Source organism: Myotis myotis, unplaced genomic scaffold, assembly GCF_014108235.1.
Source record: "Myotis myotis isolate mMyoMyo1 unplaced genomic scaffold, mMyoMyo1.p scaffold_m19_p_1, whole genome shotgun sequence".
Taxonomy (NCBI): Eukaryota; Metazoa; Chordata; class Mammalia; order Chiroptera; family Vespertilionidae; genus Myotis; species Myotis myotis.
In genome coordinates, this window is record NW_023416313.1 from 85,663,032 (window position 1) to 85,690,304 (window position 27,273).

General features: G+C 40.7%; 1 pseudogene; it reads right to left on the minus strand.

Moving 5' to 3' along the window:
- Positions 1 to 646: 646 nt before the first annotated feature.
- LOC118665358 lies at positions 647 to 25,641 on the minus strand (annotated as a pseudogene).
- Between the last annotated feature and the right edge of the window lie 1,632 nt (positions 25,642 to 27,273).

The following is a 27,273-nucleotide window of genomic DNA, read 5'->3' on the forward strand; positions in this document are numbered from 1 at the left end:
AAGGCAGACTCAGTCCCTGCCTTCTAGTAACTGTATCCTGGCAGGAAGGACAAGTGTGAAGCAAATAATTACAACATGATTTACTGTGAATATATATATATATATATATATATATATATATATATATATATATCTAATATGCAAAGTGTCCCCTCAGAAGTTTGACCAGATCGGGAGTTTGATAGCTTGCTATGACATGCACTGACCACCAGGGGGTGGTGCAGAATTAAGGGAGGCCCTGGCTGGCAATCAGAAAGCCCTGATTGGCCCTGATCACAGGCCAGGCCTAGGAACTCTACCTATGCACGAATTTCATGCACCAGGCCTCTAGTAAGAATATAAAAGAGGAAGGCTTGCCCCAATCTCAGGGTGGGAAAACATACCAGACCTAAGTAGTAGTGAAAGTAAATGCCCAGAAATGCATTTAAACCCTGGGCCCAGAGACAGAGGCAGATGAGAGACAGATTAGTGTCCACATCATGCTCGGTCATAACATTCCCTCCTCAAAGAAAGAAAAGAACTCCTCACAGTAGAAATACCAGGCAGTAAATTTATTTGCTCAACAGCTTAAACGGTCATTGTGCTTCAATATGACAATACATTTATTTTTTTTCTTTTCTTGCTTTTATTTTTTTTTAATTAGGATTTATTTCATGCTGAATTTACTCCTGGCCATAAGTTTTTGTTCCCTCAGTTTCTTCTGGGATATCTTTTGCTTCTATGCAACCTCTTCTTCTGATTTAGGAATTTTTTTTACTAAAAAAGAGCATGGCTTGCAGTGCGGGGAATTAATTATTGGTAATTGAAGTTGTAAGCTTAATTCCCTGCTTGCATTAATGAAAATGAATCCTTTTATTTAATATTAAAATAAGCATCACTAACCTCATGATCTAGGACAGCTCATGCATTTAGCTATTGAGCAATATTGGATGTTAAAAAGCTTTATCTTTCAAACACTGAATTGTGATTAAAACAAAACAAACCAAAAACATTGGAAGGTTTTTAGTAAAACTCTTTTTTAGTAAAACTCATCTCTTTTTTAGTAAAACTCATCTCAGGGTGGCAGGGAGAACTCATGTGGGTTAGTCTGCCCATGAACTCTGTAAGTTCTGCACCTCATCTCCAGAGCTCTGTTCACCTGGATGTGCTCAATGACCAGAGAATCTTCATCTACACCCTTAAGTTCAACATGACTCTGCATTTTCAAGCACGTGCAACAAAATTCAGCACTCCTTTTGGGCCACAGACCCTGCATCCAGCCCCACTGTTTGGCCTGGCCACACCTATGAACCCCTCCATTGTAATGGCGTGCTGATGGAATGGCACACATTGCTTCTTTAAAGTGACATCCTTCAGGTACGTGGTGGCTTTTCTAATATGCATACCCTTGATGGTCTGGGCAGTTTCACGAGTGTTCTTAAAGTAAACATGAAGATTTGAACTTGATTGGCATGATTTTGAGGGGTTTTCTGGATCAAGTGAATAGCAAACTATTTCCAGAGGTCACCTCTGGCTTCTTTCCAATTATAACAATTATAAACAAATGTTAATTATTTGTAATTATATACTATTAATTAATTGCATGTAATTCATTATATTATCTATATTAATATATGATAATATAGAAATGGTTTAGCTTTTATTATAATACAAAATGGTCTACTAACCAGTGTACAAGAACAGGCTCTATTAAGAGTATTCAACACCATCTATTGTGTTATTTGCTAACATATCTACCTTCCAATGTTTTTGGTTTGTTTTGTTTTAATCACAATTCAGTGTTTGAAAGATAAAGCTTTTTAACATCCAATATTGCTCAATAGCTAAATGCATGAGCTGTCCTAGATCATGAGGTTAGTGATGCTTATTTTAATATTAAATAAAAGGATTCATTTTCATTAAAGCAAGCAGGGAATTAAGCTTACAACTTCAATTACCAATAATTAATTCCCCGCACTGCAAGCCATGCCATTTGCATTTAAACTCCCAATGCCCAACGGATAACAAAAATCTATTTTGATCACTTTTTATTTTCATCATTTAAGGAGTACATCTTATTTCAATTAGGCACATGTATTTCTAGATTATAAGAGAGAACAAATACCCCTTCTAAAGAACTAGGCAATTGGAGTGGGGGAGGCTTTGAAGCATGACAAAGACATTCTGGGGTCTTTTCATTTCTCTTGCTTTAATTGAAGGAGTGCCTAATATTGTGTAGAATTAGCTACCTCGAATACACTAACCTATTATTTGTAAGCAGATGGATAATTCCTCTGAATTTGTTTTTCCTTATGCATTAAGCTATTCTTTGGTGGCTTTTCATTATCTGAGAGAGAGAAAGTAATTGAGCGCATGATTTAAAATGAGGCAAAATTAAGTCCTGCTCCAAGGCCAACCTCAGACAGCAGGCCTGAGGATCAGAAGAACTCTTCAGAGAGAGAGGCTTGACCTAGAGAGGGATCCCAGAGGCTGAGCTCATCGGGATGGCCCAATTTTTTTTTTTTTTTAAACAAGTTCTGAACAGAAAGAACCCACCAGGGTATCACCAAAGCAAAGACACAATCAGAGCCAAGCTCCTAGACATGAAAAGAGATACTTGGAATTAGGTTTGACTGAAAACAGGCAGACCTGGGTGGCACGCAGAAACTAAGTTCTAAGCAATCTTATTTTTCAACTTTTACAGACATTTGCTCTCTTCCCTCTTATGTTGATTTTGCCCCAAATAAATGTCATAATTCCTAAGAGAACTGACCATGTTATACTAAAATCTCATTTAAGTGGAACTCAATGAGATGAGACCATAACTTACCAGGAATGAGCTTTTACATTTGGCTTTCAGAAAAAACAATGCAATATCCATCATTTAATAAAAACTAATAGCTACAATGGCAAGGTCTAAGGTTAGTACATATCATTTCAATCTTCAATCTATGACTGTTGAATGTCTAAACATGTCCAGAGTCTTGATTTGCATACCCTACGAGATCCTTCATATTGTAGTAACACATGAAAAAAACACATTTAATTTGGTGCGTTATACTTCCCATTTTAAGAAAACAAATCTCTATCTATCTATCTATCTATCTATCTCTCTCTATCTATCTATTTAAATGTATTTTTATTGATTTCAGAGAGAAGGGGGAGGGAGAGATAGAAACATCAATGATGAGAGAGAATCATTGATTGGCTGCCTCATACACGTCTCCTACTGGGGATTGAGCCCGTAACCCAGCATGTGCCCTTGACTAGAATCAAATCCTGGATCTTTCAGTCCACAGGCCGATGCTCTGTCCACTGAGCCAAACCAGCTAGCAGTGGTCGGCAAACTTATTAGTCAACAGAGCCAAATATCAACAGTACAACGATTGAAATTTCTTTTGAGAGCCAAATTTTTTAAACTTAAGCTATATAAGTAGGTGCATTGTTATTAACTTAATTAGGGTACTCCTAAGGCTTAGGAAGAGCCACACTCAAGGGGCCAAAGAGCCGCATGTGGCTCGCGAGCTGCAGTTTGCCCACCACGGAGCTAGGGCATCAACCAATATATTTTTAAATGGTTCTATTAACAAAAGTTGAGGCTAAAAGGATTTTCTGGCTAAGTGAACCTTGATTAAAAATGGTAATAGCTATTTAACCTAGTAATCAAGCATTCTGATTAATCATTCAACTTTTTCCATAATTAAGTAAAAATATATACATTAACAGAGACTCAGCTGTCATATAAAATTCAACTAAAAATTTCCAAATGCAAGGAGAAAAGGGAAGGATTCGCTAGATATTAGTATGCAAAACAAATAAATAAAAACAGATTTCTTGCTCCTGCAGGCCAAGAGCCACATCTAATAAAATCATTTAAAACAGAGATTCACCAGTGGCCCTGCTAGTTATATGCTTGATGCATTGTTGTTAGCCCAGGCAAATATTTCCACCCTAGGAAATTAAATCTAAAATATAATATGTGATTTATTTCCACATGACAGACTTAGAGAAAGCATTACAAAAGTTTTGTGGGTTGTTTCTTTTATTTGTTTGTCTGTTTTTTTTGCAGAGTTTTTGTTAATGAACCACTCTGATAAAGAAAAGACAGAGAAGCTCTGGCCAGTGTTGATCAGTTGGTTGGGCGTTGCCCTATGCATTGAAAGTTTGCCAGTTCCATTCCTAGTCACAGTGCATGCCCAGGCTATGGGCTCCATCCCTGCTAGGGAGTATGCAGGAGGCAGCCAATGGATGTTTTGCTTTCACATTGATGTTTTTTTCTCTCTCCCCTGCACTCTTTCCTTCTCTCTAAAAATCAATTTGTAAATCTCCCATTGTACAGGAGAACATATCTGACAATGATACATCTGATAAAGGGTTAATATCCAAAATATATAAGGAACTCATACAACTTAACAAAAGGAAGACAAACAATTCAATTAAAAAATGGGCAAAGGACTTAGACACTTCTCCAAAGAGGACATACAGAAGGCCAAGAGGCATATGAAAACATGCTCAAAGTCACTAATCATCTCGAGAGATGCAAATCAAAATGACAATGAGGTACCATCTCACACCTGTCAGAATGGCTACCATCAACAAATCAACAAATGACAAGTGCTGGTGAGGATGTGAAGAAAAGGGAACCCTAGTACACTGCTGGTGGGAATGCAGACTGCTGCAACCATTATGGAAAACAGTATGGAGTTTCCTCAAAAAAATTAAATACAGAACTGATATTTGACCCAGTATCCCACTTCTAGGAATATATCCTAAGAAAACTGAAGCACCAATCAGAAAGACTGTATGCACCCCTGTGTTCATTTACAATAGCTGAGATCTGGAAACAGCCCAAGTGCCCATAGTACATGAGTGGATAAAAAAGCGGAGGTACATTATATACCATGGAATACGATGCAGCAGTAAAATAGAAGAATCTCTTATCCTTTGAGACAGCATAGAGGGACCTGGAGAGTATCATGCTAAGTGAAATAAGTCAGTCAGAGAAAGACAAGTGTCACATGATCATACTTATATGTGGAATCTAAGTAACAAATAAACTGATGAACGGAAAGGATCCAGAGATGTGAAAGCATGGAACAGAGTGGGGAATTTCAGAGGGAAGGTGGGGGAGGGTGGGTGGGTGGGAGGTAATCAACCAAAGGCCTTGTATGCATATATGCATGGCCCATGGACACAGACAATAGGGTGCTGAAGGCCTGGGGCTGGGGGGGACAGGAGAGGGAGCTATAGGGGGTCAATGGAGGGAAAAAAGGTACATATGCAATATTTTCAACAATAATTGAATTATTAAAAAAAAAAGAAAAGGAATAGATAGAGGAAAAGATTTGTTTTGCTTAGGAATGAGGAACAACTATGTGACATCCTTTGTCGGTATCTGGCTTCAGCATATTTTTAAGGTCATGCTTTCAACAATAAAGGTAAGTCACTCAGACACTTTGTTACCTTCCTGCTCAACACTATCTGTTAGGCACAACCTCTCTCTCACTTCATGTAGGGCTTCGGCTCCTTCCCAATGTTCCACTGGTATTTTTAGCACAGACAAGCAAATTCAACCCAGGAGCTTTATTTTGGTTCCCTACACATGTAAGTTTCTAAGCACAATGGATTTTATTAGTCCAAAATATCCCTACTGGACCACACAGCTCTGAGACCCACCCTTATTCATAGATAGCCTCAGGGAACAAAGAAGAGAGAAGCCTTAAATTTGTTTGGAAACATCAGCCAACACTGGAGGCCTGGGACGAGGAGCAGCTGAACGTCTAACAGATTTGGGGTGACACAGCTTTTCTCCCCTGGAAGAGGAGCACTTGTTCCACTTTCCAAGGTTCTGTCAGTGACACACTTCTGAAGGCAGCAGCACAGCACCGGCTAACAGCATCTGGGTAACTCTCTACAAGAACTCAAAACAGACTGGATCAGAAAGGGCAGCAAGATCTTGGTTGTTTCCCAGTTGGAACCAGAGGCTGTCTCAAAGTTAGCCGTCAGTCCCAGCTTGGAGATGTGCTGTTTTCACAAGTCAGGTAGACAGTGTTCATGCCATTGTCTGTCGCGCAAGCATTTTGAGGTTTTTTTTTTTCACTAGAGATGATGATCTCATGCTCCTCTGCTCCATGTTCCCTGTTACTAATTACTGTTTTTGAGGTGAATACCAAGATAGGGGTGCAGACTTCGGCACTGCAACACCAGCTCTTATTGCTCAGAAGTCCAGAGAGTCCTAGTGGCTAAAAACTTATCAAGGTTATACAATTAGCTAATAGCCCAATGCAGTCTTTTAAAATTTATTTATTGATTGATTTTGGGGGTGGGGGGGCGGAGAGGAAGGAGAGAGAGAGAGAGAGAGAGAGAGGGAGAGAGAGAGAGAGAGAGAGAGAGAGAGAGAGAGAGAGAGAGAGAGAAATATCAATTTGTTCCACTTGTTTATGCATTCATTGGTTGATTCTTGTATGTGTCCTGACCAGGGATGGGACCTGCAACCTTGGTATTGTGGACAAAAGGGGCCACATGCTAACCTGACAAGCTTGGGGAAGGCCTGCATGGTGGTCTTGCAAAGTCAGAGACCTAGAGTAACCACAAAGGATGGTCTGAAATTAAACTTTAACTAACAACAGGTTATAGTAAGTAGTCATATCCTAGGCCAATATTTTCCCTGACAAAGATCACCTTAGATCTTTACTGAGCCCATTTGTCTTTTTGCCTCTAAGATAACATATCTGTGAAATGTCTGGATAACTTGTAAATTCTCTCTCTCTCTCTCTTTTTTTTTTTCCAGACCCTTCAGGGCACAACAAATGGCACCAGGACATTCCCTCATTGTTATTGTTACCAAGTTAATCCTCAGCTGTTAACTGTGTTAAATTATCCTGTACCCATCTATGTAAAAGAGGCATATGTCCATCATTTCACTTTTTATCCTATCCCCGAAGTTCTCCCCGCCCCTTCCCCCCCCACACTTTGCTTTATCCCACCTCCTTAATCTATCACCAATGAATTTCATGTAACCCACTTACGTATTTTCCTTTTGATGGTAATTTATAAAAACAAGGTATGAACTCCCCATTCTCCAGAGCATTACCTCAATTTGTTGAGGTTCTGCTTCCCTGCATATGTTGACAGTTTGGTTCAAGTAAACTCACAAAATTTTTTTACAGGTTTCAATGTTTTTTTATGTTAGCAGTATATCAGGACAAAGCTCTAACCAACTGATCTATCTAGCCAGTGCCCCAACCCAATGCAGTCTTGAACTCAAATCTCTTGTCTGCTGATTCCGGAATTCTTCTGAATATATAAATCATTCTAGTGTTTAAGATAGATTCTCTCTTTTTTCACTGTGATAAGTGGAGCAATGTCTTCCTCCCCCCCACCAAAGTGTTTACATCCTAAACCCTGGAACCAGTGAATATGTTTTGTTCCATGGCAAAGAGGAATTATAGTGCAGGTGGGATTAAGGTTGCTTATCAGCCGACCTTAAAATAGGGAGGTTTCCTGGATTATCTGGGTGGATTCCAATGTCAGTATTCACAAAGGTCTTACTATGTGGAAGGAGGTAGAAGAGTCAGTGTCAGAGTGGTGTCATGTGAAAAAGACAGGACTGGACATTCATGGAGGAAAGACTGTTCCACGACGTGACCCTGCAAGCTGGAGCTGGGCCAGAATGGAGACTGCTTACCACAAATCCCCCTACAGACTGGTCATAGTCAGTGTCCATTCTGACATAAGTCAGCACCCCTCCCCGGCCTCCCACTCTGTGCTGGTTCCTGGAACAGGTCATTGTCCTGACCTGGTCAAGCATGTAAAGTAATTTTTTGTACCTGGTAGCATTCACATACTGGTACCCATGATGATCCCCTTACCCTAAAATTCATTGGCACCCCAATCAGCATGGGGGTCCCATTTGGTCAAGCAGCTGCCCAGGATGGACCTGCCTCATATGTAAGTTTCCCTGAATGAACTCTTCGTGCCCAGGCTGGAGTGGCCAGCCTCTTTTTCCCATCTTTCCCTGCCCTCTGCTTACGAAGGTAGATCTTCAGTTCTGGGGCCTTTCCCTGGGCCTGTGTGCACTCACATTACTGGCTTTGACAATGGAAGGGGCCATCAGCCAAGGAATACGGGCAGCTGCTAGACACGAAAAAGGCAAGAAAGCAGTGTTGTCCAACAACTTGATTTTAGCCCAGTGTCATTCCTTTTGGACTTTTTTAAAAAATATATATTCTATTGATTTTTTACAGAGAGGAAGGGAGAGGGATAGAGAGTTAGAAACATCGATTCAGCTGCCTCTTGCACGCCCCCTACTGGGCATGTGCCCGCAACCCAGGTACATGCCCTTGACAGGAATCGTACCTGGGACCCTTCAGTCCGCAGGCCGACGCTCTATCCGCTGAGCCAAACCAGTTAGGGCTCCTTTTGGACTTTTGACCTCCAGTACCGTGAGATAATATATTTGTGTTAAGTCATTAAATTTGTGGGGATTTGTTACAGCAACAATAGAATACCAGTATACTCTCTGAAGCGTCTAAAACACACGATAACAAAACTCCATAATACATCCTATGAGTTTTAAAAAGTACCTATTATTCCTTTGAGATTTGATCTTAGCTAATTGTAGCAATTAAGAGTAACAGCCAATATGCAAGCATAATACCTATTGTGTGTCAAGAGCCGTTCTTGATTGTGTTAGAGGCGTTAACTCATTTAAACCTTTTCAGAACATGATGAGGCAGATTCTAGCACCAGTCACACTTTGTAGAGAAGAGAATGAGGCGCGGAGAAGTTGTGTAACTGTCCAAGGTCACCAAGCCAGAAAGCTGCAGTATGGGGCTTGAACCCAGAGAGTCTGTCCGCTACTATGCTCTTTTGCTTCTCTCAGTGGTTGTGGCCCCAGAGCATGCTCACCCAGAGTCTTATCCAAGAGTGAAACAAAATTGCCATGGAGACTTGAAAGAAAATGATGTCTAAATTAAAGACGTCACAGGAACACAAGAAGCTTAAGGTTCGTTTGAAAACAAATAGAAAAACGAATCCATGGTAGGCATGGAGATCCATTTTTTCTGGTTCATAGATTTTTTTTTCTTTGAAATATTTTTAGCTTTCTCCTGAAGGCTTCCCTTACGGCTATTCAACCTTTCTCTCTCCTTAGCCCTGATACACAATAACTGTACCGTAACTTGAGTCCTGAAATTTCGTAGTCTTGCAGATATGGATTATTCAAGAACCAATCAACATGTCTGTGGTTTCCCAGCTTGGTTGCTCTGTTCCTTCTTGCTTCTTGTCCTCTTCAGATACCTTACCCCACCTACTCATCTACATGCAGTGAAGGGAGGAGGTGAAAAGAAAATCTGCAGACATAGTGACTTGTTAAAAAGCTCTGACAAAAGAGGAGGTTTGCCCATAATTGCCTTCCATGGATCTTTTTTTCTATTTGTTTTCAAATGAAACTTAAGCTTCTTGTGTTCCTGTGACGTTTTTAATTTAGACATCATTTTCTTTCAAGTCTTCATTTCTAATGGAAGCTTTTGAGATTTGCTAATTCGATTCACTCCCGCTCTGCCATACTCTCCATTATCACGGATGGTCAGGCATTGGCTTTAATCATAGTTTGTTTGTTTCAACCCCCCCCCCCCCCTTTTTCCTGTCTCTAGACACAGAAAACCAAAACAAGAAGTCAACATCGGGTTTTTTCTCCTTCAAGTCTTCTTTCCCAGTTTAAATATGCTTCACTCTATGACAGTGGTTCTCAATCTTCTGGCCCTTTAAAACAGTTCCTCATGTTGTGGCCCAACCATCAAATTATTTTCGTTGCTACTTCATAACTGTAATGTTGCTACTGTTATGAATCGTAATGTAAATATCTGATATGCAGGATGGTCTTAGGCGACCCCTGTGAAAGGGTCGTTCGACCGCCAAAGGGGTCGCGACCCACAGGTTGAGAACCGCTGCTCTATGATAACCCGGGAATGGAAATAGATTAGTGGTGGCCAACCGGTCGGCGGGGACTGTCCGAAGTGTTCTTGGATAGGATTTGTAGAAAAGTCTGGGTTCTACGGAAAAGTTTGGTGACCTAATAGCAGATGGAGATGTTCATTGGTCAATGTAGCTGTGCATTTTGGCGGTGAGCTGGGTATTGCAGCCGCCATACACTCACCGTGCCTGCTGTAGTGAGTCAAGAACTGCTTCATGATAAATGTCTACTGCGCTCCTGTGGGGAGGAGCTTGGGCCTCCGCAGCACCATCTGTTTCAACATTACCATCTTCTCACTCCTCAAGCTTTCAAGAACAAATAATTAAAACTACGTAAAAGCACATAGAAGACACTGGGAGTGCACCTCAGCCCAGAGGTGAAACCGAAGCAATTTCATATGATCCCCACTTGGAAAAGCAGGAGTTACTGAAATAGAAATGTTGAGCAATATGTGCGAAGCCCCTGAGGGATTAGATCCCTCGCCAACATCTGCCTCTCAGAACTGTGTGAAGATGGAGCACCCAGTCTGTCCTTTTCTCTTTCTTTCTAGGCCAGTCCCTGCGGGGTCAGTCTCGTCAATTACTCTTCTCTACATCGCCTGTCACTTATGTGCTGTCTTGCTCTGGGGTTGTGATAGTTAAAAGAACATATAAATCAAACCGTGGAGTTTTGTCTAATTTCCTGGCTTCTTGCCTCAATTTTCTGCTTTTCTTTCATTTTTAATCCTCACCTGAGGAATAAGGATATTTTTTCCATTGATTTTAGAGAGAGTAGAAGGGAGAAAAGAAGAAGAGAAAACTTGATGTGAGACACATCGACTGGTTGCCTTCCGCCCATGTCCTGATTGAGGGCGGGTATCAGACCTACAACCCAGGTATGTGCCCTTGACCGGAATCGGACCTGCGACCCTTTGGTGCTCAGGCCAAGGCTGGAACTACTCTGCTTAATTTTTGCTTTGGAGACTAGTTATAAAATGGGTGAATTGTCTTTAAATCAGAGGTCACTGTACAAAGTTTGAAAACCCTGGTAATTAACAAGGACTCATGAAATCAGGCTGCTGGTTAAACCGAATGAAATATCAGTTGAAAGACTATTTGGATATACTGTTGAGGTTTCGTCTAGGTTCGAGCTTTAAAAAAAGACATAGTTTAAAACACACACACTCTCATATACATACAGAGTGTCAGCTTCAAATTGGTCTGTGAGGTGCACTTTCCAAAACACTGGTTGGGGTCACACAGTTCCGGGGTGGGGGCATTCAGGTGATATTTAATTTGATTCACTCCAGCTTTCAGGACTTAAGTTAAGGTAAAGTTACTGTGTCTGCCATTTTTAAACAATATATTTTGATTGATTTCAGAGAGGAAGTGAGAGGGAGGGAGAGTAGAAACATCAATGATGAGAGAGAATCATTGATTGGCTGCCTTCTGCTCTCCCCGTAGTGGGAATCGAGCCTATAACCCCGGGCATATGCCCTAGCCAGGAATCTAGCCGTGACCTCCTTGTTCACAGGTCAACGCTCAACCACTGAGACACACCAGCCGGGCTGTGTCTGCCATTTTTGACAGCCAGGTGAGTGGAAAAGAAAAGGACTTTCAGAACTCAGAGATTCAGAACATTTCATTAAAAAACAAAACAGAATCCATGTTCCTTGAAGAGGCACCGAAACAAAGACGATTAAACATCATATTTGCTTTTGGTTACATAATACCTTTTAGTTGGAATAGTTCTTTAAGTGTTACTACATAGTGTTTATATTTATTATACAATTTAAAGAAAAAAAGTGATAATCTCTCATGTTCCTGCTTAAGGCTATAGAGACTTGTGGCAAAAATGCTGTGTGTCCACCAAAGTCCATTTGTCCCCTCTTGGGCCGACGACTAGCCTACGTTTCCCAGCCTCTTCTCTACTTAGCTGTGACCACGTGACTGGGTTCTGACCAGTGCAGTATGGGTGGATGGGAGCCACATGACTTCCAGGCCCGGGCCCCCTTCCCCGCCAACTCCTGCAATATTCTTCATACCCTCTCTGACGGCCTTCCTCAGATGATATGATCCGAAAGGACTTTGAGACCCCAGTTATTCTGAAGTCACAAGATGGAATGACCACAGTGGACATTGTGTCGGAGAGAAATTTTTGTTGTGTGAAGCCACTGAGATCTTGGGGTCTGCTATAATAGCTGGCATTACTTACTCCAATACAGAAATGGTCTTTGCAACCAAGATAAAAGACAGTGTCATTAATAGCCAGCCCAAATATATAAAACTGCATTACTCTCACCAGTTAACTTGGATTTGAATTGAAATCTCAAAAATCTATACCTTCCATTGCCGTAGCACACAACAACACAAGAACTAGTTGAAGATTCAGCCAGTTGATTATTGTGCTATTTGTTATACCCAATAACTGGTTTGTCTAATATGTAAATGAAGCTGACAGGTATTTAAATTCAAGAGGCTAATTGTTTTGGTGACAGAAAAATGTTAAAGTCTCACTTGTCATTTATGTTAAGAATTTGAAATTTTATTTTATTTTTTTATCTGTTTCAACCACAGTTAAATGAATGTCTTTTCTTTTTAAACCTTCAGTTTACCTTAAGGCATTTGAATATTCAACTTAAAAGAACAACTTTTAATTTAAGAGTTTCTCAATGATACGTTCACCACTTTAGTTTGTGCACTTAATCTTTTGTTTTCTAGAGAAGTGTCCAAGTGAGTATATTTTTTGGGGAAATGATAGGCAGTATGATATAAAACAGTGAAATTTTTATTATAACATTCATTATAACACTATCCCATGAGAAACAGAGGAGTAACAGAACAACAAAAACTTTATAAACGATGTGCTTTTAAGTAATCTTAAGATATAAGTGGAGAAAAAAATGGACTCTTAAAAATTAATCTCAGTGGTAGAACTTGGATGCCTTTGGGAACACAAATTGGAAGCTACTTATTAAACAAGGGTAATTTGTCTGGGCCCACACCACAAAATGTCTTCAAAGGTTTTTAAAGTAGGTCGTTTGGATACTCTGCAATGTTTAGCGGGTGGTAACTTTCCTTAGCGTGTTCATATGAGAGGTAGGGTGCATCCCAATAGTATCCTGGGGATTTCTGACCATATCAAAGCAGACTGAACTACATCATCAAGGAACTCTAATGAGCCAGTTTGTTTAATCGAAATGCTTTAAATTACCATGTAGTACAGCATGAAAAAATCATTATTTCCATTAGCTGAACTATTTTTCTTAATCCCAAACTAAAAGTTCTAATATAGAAGCATGATATAATAAATGCATTGCAAAACATGTTAAACAGCAGGTTGCAAAGAGGAATTTAAATGAAAGAATTCGTTTAAAAATACCAAGATTTTGCCTTAAATGCTACTCTTAGGCATCTATATCCTATTGCCAACTTTGCCAAACTACTCATTGTGGCATCACCGTTTAGGTATCCTCTTTGTCTTTGTAGACAGTGCAGCTCTCATATCAACACACAGGCAAAGTGGGTGCTTTATACACCATCCACTTCAGAGGGATTCTTCATTTTTATTACTGAAGATGAGCTTATTTTGACTGGAGAAGAACTCATACATAGGTAAGTGGGGAAAATTCATCTAGCATTTGTTATGATTAACTTTCCATTGAAAGAACTGGCTGTCTAGTAGTGGAAAGCAAAATAAAATTTCCCATTTGTTTGAAACATGATCTATTTCAACATGAGCACCAAAAAGTAGCCAAGAATTGTGCCCCTCACTCAACTGCTCTGTATCAGGAGCTAGATCAAGAGGGTCCCTTGGGAATGGATGGAGTGTGAAAGATTTGTAACAGCAGGGGGAGGAGTCTCCTCTGTAGGCTGTCTAGCATCACCTAAGGCAGCGGTTCTCAACCTGTGGATCGTGACCCTTTGGGGGTCGAATGACCCTTTCACAGGAGTCGCCTAAGACCATTGGAAAACACATATATAATTACATATTGTTTTTGTGATTAATCACTATGCTTTAATTATGTTCAATTCGTAACAATGAAAATACATCCTGCATATCAGGTATTTACATTATGATTCATAACAGTAGCAAAATTACAGTTATGAAGTAGCAACGAAGATAATTTTATGGTTGGGGGTCATCACAACATGAGGAACTGTATTAAAGGGTCATGGCATTAGGAAGGTTGAGAACCACTGACCTAAGGGTATATTTTGCTTTAATATATTAGTTATAACTTAAGAGAAAAAAGAACAAATCTCAACTCTGAGTTGTGACTTCAGATGGATTTTAAAAATGAGATGCAGGATATTAGCAATAGAAAAGACGTTCTTTACTTTTTGAGTAATAGTGAAGGTTTGAATTACTTGCTATTGATTTGTGCAAAGGAATCATTATAATGGGAAAAATGTCTTTTTCATGGCTTAAATACATAGAGAAAATTTGAAGAATTAAAAAAATGTTTTCTCTAATTTTGTGGGATGTTAATTTGGGTCTGTTGTGTTTTATGATTAAATGTTTTAGATGCTATTTTGCTAATAATCATCCCAATAATCAAATTCAAAAAATGTCTCCAGTTTCATACGAGTTGCTATGGACAAAGAGAACTGGACCCAGGAATCTTTGTTTCATTAATTTTCTTATGCTTCTGACATTCTAATTTTCCTATACATGTATAATTTTAAGGATTTTCTTTTAGGGACCCTGGAGGAACTCCTCCCACAGAAAAAATATTAGTATATTAATAAACTATGTCAGTTATTTTTTTCTGCCATGTTGTAAACTAGAAAGTTGAATTTTCCAGCTTCTAAAAAAAGTTGACTGTTTTGATCATTACTCCCTTGAGTCCTGTACTCAGCTGAAGTTTTATTTTCCCATCCCTGGTGCAGCCTGAAGCTCTTTGTCTGTGATTCAATCTCTATGGCTTTAATCATTTTGGCTTGTACCAATGACTTCTCAGTAATAGAAGAAATGGAGAGCCAGACTTGGCATGGGACAAGTCCTTTCAGCTGGAGTCTGACATTATATAATGACATTATATAATTATAACGACATTATATAATGTCATACACACGAAAAGGGCCCACAGTCAGATTAAATTAATGAGCTGCATGTTTTAGTCATTAAGGTAACAGCAACATGTGGATTCTTTGCCTCTGTTTTAATCATTTTTATGTTTTTACCAGCTAGATCATGGAATGATTTTTGAGAAGTCTTCCCATTTCATTGCAGAGAATAGCACCTATGTGGGGCAGAAATAAAAGCTTCAAAGTCCTGAGAAACACTAACTGGCTTTATACATGAGGGTTCGGTGAAATGTACAGCTACCCCTTTGTCCTTCAGTGATGGGATGTGGAGGGACAGGGCTGTGGCCACCATTAGCAAATGGAACCAGCATGGGTTCTAAATTGCGAAGAGCTGAAGTGGAAGAGGTGAATTGTAAGTCTCAGCAGCTGAGGCTGAAATGGATTATTTCCTGGACCCTGGTGAGTTGGAAGAGATACTGCTGACTAGGCCAGTGGGGCCTCTGAAGGCTTTGCCTCAACTGGAAATTGCTTTATGCAAACTTTCAACTCACTGGCTGGTACCTGCTCGGCAAATGTTGGCAAGAGGACTTGCTATTCTCAGGAAGTTCTTGGTGAGCAGATCAGGACACATGGCTCCTAGACCTGATAGACTAGATAAAGCATGTTTCAGGAAAGGATGTGTGTGTGTGTGTGTGTGTGTGTGTGTGTTTATTTATTTTTTCCTCAGCTACTTACGCTGTGGCTACATGAAACCTTAGAACATAGGTTCAAAATGAGAAAAAAAGTCCAATACACTAGTTATTTTGTAAATGGGTGCCAAACACATGGTTAAAGTGATTTTTCACTGAATTTGACCGACTAACACAATCATTCTGTGAACTCAGTGAAACGATTGCACTGTCCTCTGTGTTCCCGCAGCAGTTGTTCATAGCTTGCACATAGCTTGCTCTCGATGTGTTACAGTGAATTACATCATTCAGCTCTAAGCTGGGCCAGTCTCATAGTTGTCTTTTGTCTTCAGGTTCGCAGAGGTGATGCTTCATCAGCAATGGTAGGACAGCGCAGATGGTGTAGGGATACACGGAGTTCCTGCTCTCCTTTCTGGAAGTCGGGAGAAACTAAGGAGTGTGGGAGGAGAGTTTAAAAATACAAAATTATAGGTTAGAAGGGATCTTAAAGGTCATGTAGTTCAACACTCTTATTTTACAGATGAGGAAGGTGCAGTCCAGAGAGGTCACTGATGTGATCAAGGTCACTTAGTTGGTTGGCAGAACCAGGATAGAGATGATACTAGAACTAGAATTTTCCAGAAACTGCTATAGGCTGGGAATGTATTAGACTTGGGCTGCCCAATATGTTGGCATATTAGAGTTCTCCAGAGAAATAATATATTTGAGGATTTATTATGAGGGAATTGGCCTACATGTTTATGGAGACTGAGAAGTCCCAAGATCTGCCATCTATAAACTGGACACCCAGGGAAGTTGGTGGTGTAGCTCACTCCGAGTCAACAGGCCTGAGAACCAGGGAAGCCGAGAGGGTAAACCCCAGTCTAAGGACCGAGACAGTGAGATGACATGTCCCTTCAAGAGGTGAGGCAGGAAAAAGGTGTGGATTTCTCCTCCTGCCTTTCGTGTGACTCCAGCCTTCAACAGATTGGATGATATCCATCCGCACTGGGCAGGGCCACCCACTTTATTGAGGACAGCAGTTCAAATGCTCACCTTTCCCAGAGGCATCCTCACAGACACACCCAGGAATAGTGTTCAATCTGGACACCCAGTGGCACTCAAGTTGACACATAAATTACCTATCACAGTGATCTACTTCCTAGCCTTGCAGGGAGAGTGAGCACTTGAACTGTGACCAGACAGATTGTGGTACTGACTCTCAAATTCTACTTAACTTTAAAAACTGAAGCAGAGTTGCCCGACCGGCATGACTCAGTGGTTGAGCATTGACCTATGAACCAGGAGGTCACAGTTCGATTCCAGGTCAGGGTACATGCCCCGGTGGGGGGCTTGATCCCCAACGTGGGGTGTGCAGGAGGCAGCCAATCAATGATTCTCACTCATCATTGATGTTTCTATCTCTCCCTCTCTCTTTCTCTCTGAAATCAATAAAAATATATTTAAAAAAACGGAAGGAGTGTAAAATAATTTTTCATTAAAGACAAGTTTATTGTTTTGTAGATCCACATTTCACATTAACCATTAACACTTTAGTGTCTGAATTGAGATGTGCGGTTGGTATAGAACACACACCGAATTTCTATGATTTCGTATGAAAAAAAGAGGGTAAAATACCTTACTAAAATTTTTTATACTGATTATATGTTGCTATGATAATATTTGATGTATACTGGATTAAATGAAATTTAATATTAAAATGACACTCACTTGTTTCTTCTTACTGTTTTTGCATGGCTGCTAGACAGTTTAAAGTGACACATGGCTTGCATTATAATTCCACTGGGTAGTGCTGTGCTAGACATGTGACATACGTTGTTTCATTTAATCCTTACAACAGCTATCAGTACGTTACTCTCTCTCTCCAGTGTACAGATCAGGAAACTGAAAATGAGAGGAGTCAAAGTATTTGCAAAAAGTCAAACCACAAAAGAATGACAGACTCAAGATGATACCAGGTTTGGCTGTCTTGGTAGCCAATGCTTTCTCTTTGGACTCTTGCCTTCCCGATACTGTCTCGGCATCCAATTGCTCTTCTGATATACAGAACTGAGCTGTAGATTCTAATATAGTGATTCATCATCCTTTCGGTTATCTCCACTGGCTACTTCACAGGAAAAAATGGGAGAGTTCTCTTGACTCACCACTGAAGGATTTAAAGTGGCCAACTTTAAGGTTCTTAGGTTCTGTTCTACATGTGTCTCCTAAAAATTCTGAAAAACAAACACATACAATTAGTTTATTTCAGGGAATTTTGTCGTATTTTTGTTTGTTTCAATTTTCAATGCTTTAAAAAATGTTTATTATTGTGCTTCTGATTAAAATCATATACAAAATTGATGTATCCTTTTACACGAATTTATCCATTTTTACATGAAAAGTGGGTCATATGTTTGGAAAAGAACTAATACTATTGTGGAGCTACAGTAATTTCAAAAATTGAAGTATTTAAATAAGTGTTATATTATGTTTTATTTGTTTTAAGTGTTATATTTTAATATTGGTTTTGTCCTTGTTTCCAGCATAAGTCTGCTTTTTGCCCAGGCAAGAAAAACAAAAAGATAATCTGGCTGCTCTGTGTAGAGTGTATTTTCTGCAGGAACAAAGATGGTTCTTTCTTACTGCTATTTGAAAGACTTGGAAATTCTATCACAATTTTATTCAGAGTTCTAACATTGGCCCAGTGCAGAAGCCTGAGATGTGACAAAAATGTCTGTATAACATAAATCCATAAATGCAACTTTTCATTGAAGAGTTGTCAGATTTTCCCAATGACTGTAAATTCACCTAGAATCTATATTGATAGCAATACTCGCAAATACTTTCCTCTTAGCTAGGAAACTTGGTATAATTTTACTGCATTTGAGTTTACTGTCAATAGAGGGCGCCAAAGGATGAAAAAGTAATTATGGATGGCGTTGGTTTATTTCCCCAGCTAAAAATACGATGAGAAAATTAATTAATTGAAACCTTTGAAAAATCATCCGTTCACCTTGTGTGTGTGTGTGTGTGTGGTGGTGGGGGGTTGGTATTGCAATCCATATATGTAATATCATGTCTGCTTATCCAAGCATATGCATGGTCTAGCTGAAATAGCACAACCTGGAGCTGGGGTGGGTTGGTGCATGGGTGGTCTCTGAAGGACAGAGAAAACTCCTACTTTTGGCTATTTTACCAGAAAACAAGGTCCAGCAGCTTCACATGAAATAGTCCGTTAATTGTGAGCAAATTAAGCTCTTTCACTGGGAAGTAAATTGACTCAGCAAATATCCCAGTTCCAGCCTCATGGCAGGCACTTTGTTAGTTTCTGGGGAAACCAGGTACTAAAACAGCCCTGGCTGCATGTGGTCTACAGTCTACTGGGCAACACAGACATTAACCATCAATCACACAGACGCACAGTAAAAAATTATCTTGACAGAGTGGTGTTTGAGCTGGGATATGAAGACTGAATAGGAGTTAACCAGATGAAGTAGGGAGGTTGAGGAAGAAGATCCCAGGCAGAGAGAACAGCAGGGTCCCCCTCTCTGAGCCAGGAGGGAACATGGGCACTTCAGGAATTGAAAGCCGGAGTGTTTAGACAGTGGATCTCAACCTCCCGGCCCTTTAAATACAGTTCCTCATGTTGTGGCCCAACCATAAAATTATTTCCGTTGCAACTTATTAACTGTAATGTTGCTACTGTTATGAATCATAATGTAAATATCTGATATGAAGGATGGTCTTAGGCGACCCCTGTGAAAGGGTCCTTTGACCCCCAAAGGGGTCACGACCCACAGGTTGAAAACCGCTGGTTTAGAGCCTGAGAAGTGAGAGTGGCTAAGGCCAGACAGGGAGGCGAAGGAGTATCGTGTGAGAACTAATGGCAACATCGTCTGAGGATTTTGTTGTATATTCAATGCAAAGCCTTTGATAAGTGGATGATAGGATTATGTGACCACTCTCGCTGTTTTGTGGAGAAAAGATTAAAAGAGGGCAGGACCATAAGGAGCCTGCTGTACTGTGGCAGTTCGGATGGAAGGCTTCAGTGACTTGGACCAAGGTAGTGATGATGAAGATGGAGAGACATGATCAAGGAAGGATACCAAGTTGGTTGGACATAGTTGTGGATAAACTCTGTAGTGAGGGATAGGAGATTGTTAAGGATAACTTCTAGGTTTCTGGCTTGGAAAATCCTTCCAGGTTAGTTTTTTCACACGTAGAAAACACAGCTGGCAGTGTTTAGGGAGCGTCATCATTACTGATGTGAGGCGGAAATCAGAAATTTCAACATTAGACGGCCACTTGTTGGACAACCTTAGTCCAGGCTGTTGGTCTTTCCATCAAGTTTCCACACCTCTCTGTCATGAAATGAACATTTCAAGAAGAGCTTGGAATGGCCCACACAATTCTGAATGTGATATCTAAATACACAGCCAATACCAATCCACACTTATGCATGGCATGGGAAAACACCTCGAAGAATATAATTAAACTATTACTGTTGTTGTTTTTGGGGGCGGGCGGGGGGGGGGGGGATGACAGGAAGCATCATTTTCCAGTCTAGATGCTACTATGTTGTCTGAAAAAAATTAAAATAAACCTTAATTGGCCTTCTAATTAGCAAAACCCATAAAATCACCGTCATTACCAATAAAAAGCTCTTCCGCTAGGAGAGTTAAAGCCCTTTGTGGAGCCCCGATAATCTCTCCTATCCATTAACTCTCTCCCCTGGAATCTAGAGGCTCTTTCCATTTGGGGACCTTGTAGCCCCAGAGAGCATAGATTTGTCTCGCGTCAGCTCTTGAGAGATACTCGAAATGAACAAGAGGACTAGTAGCTGCAGGAGCCGTCCCAGCTCCCTTTGATCTTTACAGTAGCGACTGTGTCACTGGTAGCACAACAGTCCCATTCTTCTGCGAGCTAAAATAGATCCGCTCAAAGATGCTTTTGAGACTCCCTGAACTCCAACTAACCACCCGTCTTTCTCCCAATTCATGTATAAGTTCTGCCATATCCCTGGGGAAGTCATTTCCACTTGCTTGGTAAATAATTAGCCTGGCTGCCCATGGCTATAGAAAGGATTATAAATATTTTAAGCATCGCAAGTGATTGAAACCATCTCTATTTGATTTCATGTACCGCCTGCCAATGCTCCGGGTGAAAATTTATCTCTAAGCACAAAACATCCTCGGGCAGATAAATGTTCTAGGCATGCGAAGAACGGGCGTTGTTTAGGCTGCTCTAGTCAGTGGGTATTCAGAAACAGGCTACCTACAAAGCCAGTAGTTTAAGCCTTTCTAATTTTAGCTCACACCAGTTAATTTTTCTCCCAATGAGAGAAAGAAAAGACATTCCCCAAGAAGAACATTTTTATGTTCTTTTATTTTAAAAGGTTTTATTTTTTAGAGCATTTTAAGGTTCACAGCAAAATTGAGTAAAATGACAGAGTTCCCATTTGTCTCCTATCTCTACACAGTAAAACCTTCTCTCAAGGTCCTCTACCAGCGATACAATTGTTATACTGATGAACGTGCACTGATGCATCCTTGTCAGGCAAAGTCCAGACTTCACTTCAGGGCTCACTCTGGTTGTTGCACATTCTAGAGGTTTGAACAATGACACGTCTCCATCATTGTTTCACTGCCCTGAAAACCCTTTGTGCTGGGTCTAGTCATCCCCCACCCTAACTCCCCACAACCACTATCTCCATAGTTTTGCCTTTTTCAGAATGTTATAAAGGTGGAATCCTTATAGCAATTTAAAAATTATTCCTCTAATGGTAAGCTAAAAATATAAAAGTTTCCATTCATATAATTGTTTGTAATCCTTACAGTGAATTCTTTGTGGTTGCTATGTGTCCTACATAGACCATGTCTGTATCTGGCCAGTGATACAGGGACAATTGGGTGAGAACCACAGCCTCACCTGAGGCAGGTGGGAGTCAGGAAGGGAAGGCTGGTATGTTGGGGTGGGGGACTCATCCAACACCCTGCAGGGTATTTGTTCTCAGCTCTTTCAGTGTGACTTCTGATGAAATTAGTAACATGTGCCCACTGACTCACAAAACTAAACACTACAATTGTGCACAAAGTAGATGTTGCCCACATGTTTATCCTCCTGCGATAACCACTATAAATGGGCTCAGACTATAGTTAGTATTTGACCACATGATGATTTTATTGAACAGCATATCATGGTGAGCGCTCCATGTCATAAAGATCTTGTCTTTTTAAAGATACACAAAAATTTATTTAACCAGTTCTCTTTTGATGGCTACCTGAATTATTTGCAGATATTTGCTGTGAAACTCCAGGTATGACAATTGATATATCTCTTTGTACATCTGTTTATTTCCTTAGGATAAATTCCTAGAAGATGTAGCACTGGATCATCAGGTAAACATATTTAAAATTTTGATACATATTGCCAAATTACACTCTCACCAAAAGTACATGAGAGTACACTTTCTACATCCAAGTTAAGAAAAAGAATAGTAATCTTTCATCTTTGCCTATTCGTCAGGTTAAAAAAAGTTTTAATTTTTATTTCTTTATGGAACCATAAATGACGTTGAATTTATTTCAATGCTGGTTACACAAGTATATTTAGTTTGTGAAAATTCAATGAGCTGTATATTTGATATAAGTACTTTTGGAGCAGTTCTATTTTGGGCCTTTATTTGGGGAGTGGGATTTCTTAGGCTCCTAGGGCTGCAGTAACAGAAAACTCTGAGTGCTGTAGCTAGGGTGGTGCAGGGTTGATTAATTCAGCAGATCAGTGCATCATCCGCCACCTCAGAGCTTCGGCTCAGGCCTCTCGCGGATGCAAGATGGTTGCAGCAGCTCCAGGCTTCTCATGCAAATGCCACTCATCTACAGGAGGAGACAGACTCTTTCTTCCTGTCTGTCTGTCTTTACCATTGAGGGCCATCTTTCTCAGATACTTCTCCCCTCTTCCAAAGGCTTGCTCTCTCATGTAACTGGTCAAAATTCCATTGTGGGCCCATAGCTCCACAGTCATTGGCAAGAGGAATGAGAACACCCTGACTTACCTACAGGAATACTGATTTCCCGCCTCTGCCCAGGGCTGAGGGCCCCCCTCCCTGCAGTGCATGGCTGGGGGATGACATTAGCAGTGTTTACTGGACATTATATTTAGGGGAGCAATGGGAGACCCATGGGACAGGATCGGAGAGACCTGGCTGCTGCTTCGGATGGACTTGAGGGGAGCTATCACAGAGTGAAAGAGTGGGTAGAAAGCCACTGAGTCTACATAAAAGATGGTTAAAGTCAGCATTTACTGGGGCCTCACTCTGTGCCAGATAATGTGCTAAATGGTTGGGGATACAGAGAGCAGACTTTATGGACATTACAGTCCAGCAACTTGACTTCAGGAAGTTATGATTCCATTGTATTAACAGACATCAAAATAATAATAACGGCTAATAGTTACTGAGAGTTTACTGCAGCTGGGCATTGTTTCACATATATTAACTTATTTTACCCCCACAATAACTTTAGGAATTAGCTACTACTATCATCCCTGTTTTGAAGGTAAGGACGTTGAAGCACAGAGGTGAAGTAACCTGTGATAGGTCAAAAGGCCAGTAACAGGGGAGACAGGAGTTAAGCCCAGGCTGTGGGACCTCAGAGTCCATGCTCTTAGCCATTCACTACGTTACCCATGAAATCCACATGGAGTTAGATTGTTAGTGCTATGAACAGTGGGCTGAAGTGGAAGCAATGGGAATTGAAGAGGGAATAGCTATGATTGTATTTATAACTGACAATCACTGTTTACCATCGAACAGGAACTGTGTTAAATGTTAGTTATACGTGCTCTCACAGTTCTCACAACTCTGTGAAATACAGTGGGGCCTTGACTTACGAGTTTAATTCGTTCCGAGACCGAGCTCGTTAAGGAGTTTGTTAACTCAAATTGCTCTATCAACTCAATGCAAAAAATTGGCCGAGAGACAGCTGGTATCTCAAAAAACTCGTTAGTCGGGACACTCGTAAATCAAGGCCCCACTGTAGCTATAACTCTATTCCATTAGTGAGGAAACTGAGGCTTTGAGATGTTGAGTCATTTGTGAAAGGTCAGTATTGTATTTGAACCTGGGTCTTTAAGACTCCAAAGCCTGTGAATTAGTTAATTCCACTAAATGAAGATAAAATATATTTTCTAAACAGAAAACAGGAAATTATATATAAAAAAGCACTAAAACATCTAAAGGTGTGCTAACGCACTCTTTAATCGAAGAACCTTAAAAAATTAAATTAAAGTCTACTATTAGAACTTGGCCTTCGCATAGGCCATGGTCCTGATGGGACATGCTCCTTTGGGATGCCTCAAATTATTGTTTTTCTTGAAGGAATCTAAATCCAGAATACAGACTTTTCCCAAACTTTGTTTCATGAAAAAAGTCATGTATATTAAAATTTTACTATAGTCATAGTCTTTCACTAATACTTTATGTATACAATAGGCACCTTTTATTTTTTTAGATGACTGTAAATGAACCTAAAATAAAAATGTCCAGATGAATGCAAATTAATTTTTATACTGAACCAGCCAGACTGCAGCTGGCTAAGCTCACAAACCAAGAGTGGCCCCCTCCCCCGCACTCAGCCCATGCTGGGCTCTGCAGTGAGGGAGTGACTGTTACCTAGAGGGGTTTTCTTTGTCTTTTCTGTTTCCAGGGAGATTCCCTCAAGGCCTCGTCCAGATGTGAATGTGGCACATGTGGTGCTGGAGTCTTCTCAAATCTTCTTTTCTTTAGTAGAATGACTGGGCGGAGCAGAGGAAATCGTTAAGGGGCATTATGGTTTCTTTCTCTCCTCAGCTGAGTTGAATCCTGCCAACATCATCAGCGACCAAAGTCACTGCCATCTGTCAGTTGTGGGTGGCCCAAACCAGGGGTCTCCTGCTGCTCCCCACGGACAGGTAACTTGCATCCAGAAAACCAACGCGTCACATCTGGACCCTCTTGGCAGACGCAAAAGGAAAATCCCCGGGTGAAATCAGTCACAGAGGTAGAACGCCCTGCTTTTTCTTGGAGCTGGTGTCTGCTGGGTTCAGGCTTGTGGCATATGGGGAGAACAACTCCAGAAAGTTTTCCGAAGGTACAGGCCAACTGAGCATACTTTTCTGAAGCACCACCTTCTACCAAAATTGGAAAGGGAGAATCAAAGGCCCAAACCAAACACACCCAAACCAACTCACTCCTTTGGTGTGCCACATGAACTGAAACCGCCTGTCATGAAGACAGGAGAATTTAAATGGGTGCTAGTTCTAAGGAAGAGGTAGGGGTAGCTGCTTGGGGGATAATCAGTATTCTAACCAAGTACCAGGCCTCGCACTATAATTAGTAAGCACAGGTGGTACCACTTCTTGCTTCCTCTTCCTTAGAGATATTAGAGATTACCGGGGGGGAAAAATGACAGGATGGAGGGGCGGGGGGAACCAGAAAAATGTAAGGAAGTAACTTTATAAATAGTCAGAACATAGTATAGCTTTGCCTCAGAATGATAAAAATAGACGAAACATCTCTTCAAAAATTACTTTGTTTTGCAATATTTTGTATACGTGGTTTTATTCATCACAATGTTAGGATTTAGGTAGCATTGTCCCCAAGAAACACGTCCGATAGCAAAGTATACTCCCTTTCAAATATAAACCATGGCTGCTATTATAAAAATACCATGAAGAGTTTGGGTGAGTGGAAGAAAGGGGAAACTATATTTGAAAAGTAGTCCAATGGATTCCTAGAGAGTCTGGCCAGGCAGGGGCTGTTAAAGGAGTATTTGTCCCGCAGCTGGCCGGGGGCTTACATACGTACACTTTTCTCTGGTGCTTCGAGCCTGGCATGGAGTGTGTGTGGCATAGGGGAAAATCCATGAGCGCTGGCCTCAGACGCACCTGGATTTAACTCCTGACCCTGCTGCCCACTAGCTGCATGGCTTTGGGCACGAGCCTCATATTCCCTGAGCTTTAGTTTCCTCATCTACGAAATAGGCGTTGTTAGCGCCTTCCTGGTAAGCTATTTGTGAGGACTAAATGAGATCATGTATTAAGCACATAGGGCATGGTGATGCTTTGCCCTTGGTTGTCATTTCCTCTCCTGTCCCTCAGGGTAGTGGTCACTGTTCTCCATGCTGACCTCTGGGTTTCTCAGACACGAGGGTGGCTTTGGCGGAGTGGAATCTGGTCTCTTCAGCCTTGCACTCCCTTTTCTCTTCCTTCCCCCCCTTCTGATGATAGTGTGATTGCAAAGTCCTCATGGAAGAGCTGATGAATTTTTGGTGCTCTTTCCCCTCAGCCTAAATGTAAAGCCGGAAGAATTCCCCTCTGGTGAAGAAACCTTTCCTAATTGCTAGAAGAAATTCACAAGCCACAGGCCTAGATTTCTCCCCCTCCATCGGAGTATGAAGGGGAAAAGAAGAGTAAGGGAGCTTCCCTTGAAGTTATTGAAGGCAAATTAGGAATTACGCTGGTCTGTCTTTAAGCTTTGGTCCTTGTCTATCCCAAGGTGATTCAGAACATCCTAACTGCCTCCAAATTACCAATTGTGTTTGTCAGGATTAGGACAATGGCATTTCCTTCCAGCGTAAACACTGCCATCATGTTTTATAGGGATGGCTGAATGTACTTGTTTTACACCTTCCACAGTGCCAGCTACACCTGTGGCCTCCAGGAAGCAGTTGATAAATTCTGAATGAGCAAGTGAATGAATTAATGAATTAATACCTTTAGAAAAGTATTTTCTCACTTTTTGAAACCTATGCCATCTTTTGATTAATACCTCCCAGCCCCCAAATGTCTCACTCTTCAAAAAAGGTCCTGCCTCAAAGACAATGAACTATATTTTCTACATATCCCACCAGTTAAATTAAAAAATAAACAACACATGTTTTTATTGACTTTAGAGAGGAAGGGAGAGGGAGATGATAGAAACATCAATGATGAGAGAGAATCATTGATCAGCTGCCTCCTGTACATCCCCTACTAGGGATCAAGCCTGCAACCCAGGCATGTGTCCTGACTGGGAATTGAACTGTGACCTCCTGGTTCATGGGTCAATGCTCAACCACTGAGCCACACCAGTCGGGCTCACAAGTTAAATTTTTGTGGTGCTTCACTTTGTCTATTTTCTTCCTCCCCCAAATTATACATTGTTTTAAGAAAGTGCTATTGGATCTGCCTTCTTTTGCCCAAAGGTTCTGATTTATATCCCATTTCCCCAAGGATATCTGTACCATTTTTTATCAGAGACTTCAGAAAGACAAGAACATGCCTACTCAAACATCTGCTATGCATAAGATATGGTAGGTACTAAATAAGTGCTTTTGATAATGACACAAATGACAGCTTTGGGGAAGCTTCAGTGCTTCATCATCACCGATTACATGTCACAGTTCAAAACCAGATTTAAATGCAGACCTCCCAAGAAGGGTCCCAGTAGCCTTGTCTGAGCTGGAATGCATGACTTCTTCAACCTCTCTTTCTTAAAATCTGTCCAGCTTCTGCCTTTTCATGTGCTTTAGAAGTAGAAAAGAATTATGTCTTCTACCAAAATTTTTCCTGACTCAGGCATTTAATATTATGAATGAAGTCCGAATGGCTACAGTTTTAATTT